Source organism: Echinococcus granulosus, assembly GCF_000524195.1.
Source record: "Echinococcus granulosus chromosome Unknown EG_S00205, whole genome shotgun sequence".
NCBI classification, from domain to species: Eukaryota; Metazoa; Platyhelminthes; class Cestoda; order Cyclophyllidea; family Taeniidae; genus Echinococcus; species Echinococcus granulosus.
The window spans coordinates 33,320-34,920 of NW_020170585.1; positions in this window are offsets into that span (position 1 = coordinate 33,320).

Below are 1,601 nucleotides of genomic sequence, written 5' to 3' on the forward strand. Positions count from 1 at the left end.
AACCGTTAATTTGCAACTTTGAATTCACCGACGCGCATGAGGTCAAAATATGGCGCAGTGAATAACATTAAACCATTGCTGGATTGCACGTTATGCTTTTCAGTATATTTATTCATTCTTGTAACACTAACGATCAGGCTTCAAGTTTTCACATCAAAGTTTTGAGACCCCATTAAATAACTACCAAAGAACTTCGACTGCCAACCTTAATTCGGCTGGAACAGTTCAGATGACCTCAAGTGGTAGGCCTAGCACTTCAGCAGGCGTATTCTTTCAAGTGTATTATACACCGGCAACGAACATGTAAAAAGTGCAACTCTTTCCATCTCGTCACAACTTAAAGACAACTGAAAACACTAGAATCAACAAAGGCTAGCATATCATAGAAAGAAAACAACACATTTGCTAGATGAACGCACTCCGCATCAGCACTCAGGTATTCAAACACGGCATTACAGAAACTGTACAACCAGCAAACCACAGCAACTGCTATCTAGACTTGCGTGCAATTGAACATTGCCAAAAGATATATGAACTGTTTATCTCCTAGTATTCTTCGAGACCCCAGACATATCAATACAAGCGGCAAACAAGCTTCACCTACCAGGGCAACATCGAGGCCCAGGCCTTCATATGTGCCGCCAAGAACGCGCGTGGGTATTTAATGTGGATAAAATCTATTTTATTACAAATTATTGTTTAAGTTAAAATATCTTATAAAACAAAAAAGGAATAAAAGTTTTATGTAGTTTTATTTACTGAATTAACTGTTGGATTTACCTTTCGAATTGTTTTTATTACTTGAGAACAATGATAGCACACACTTTGCTTTAAGTGAAAATGGACGTCTTTAGTCCTCTCTGAGTACACGGTGAGACGAAACGCTGCCGTATATCGCACATTACCTACATGTAAAGTTCTGCGACGCTGATAGCATGGACCGATTTACATCCCACATTTAGAGGAGTCAAAATGCCATGTTACTCTAATTCATTATAGTATTAAAAACGCAGATCGTGAAAATTTAGGAACCACAGCCATTGTTTATTGCATGTGTTCATTCATGCATTACGTATTTGGGTTTGGTTCCCACGCATCAACTCCAGGGTGCAGTTCATGTAGAAATCCTAGAGGTTTATTTTGTCATTTTACTTCGTTATAATGGCTCATTAGACTAAACTTGTGTTTCTCTTCCGCACATCCATTTAGTCCTGCCTACTGATTTCCAACCTTCCTTCACACCAATGTTACGGTCCCTACGTGATGATGTTGCAGTTGATTCAGTGTCTTTCCCTTCCCATAATCCTTTTCAACTAGTAGAATGGTTAGACAGGGGCATTCATTATTAATTGCATTATAATTGTGGCACAGTGATGAAGAGTGTGCCTTTCAGAGTACACACCATTCTTGAGGGCAGATGACGGCCCATTCGTAACGAATTACGAACCTACTTATTGCTTCTCTCCTAAAGGATTCATTTGAGCAATCATGCATTGCAGAGTCCCTTCGTCTTTTTAAACATCGCCTCCAATGCTGTCGTCAAGGGCTGTTTGCACATGTTGTTCTAGTTAATGCGTGAACTGCATCTTCGTATCCGATAT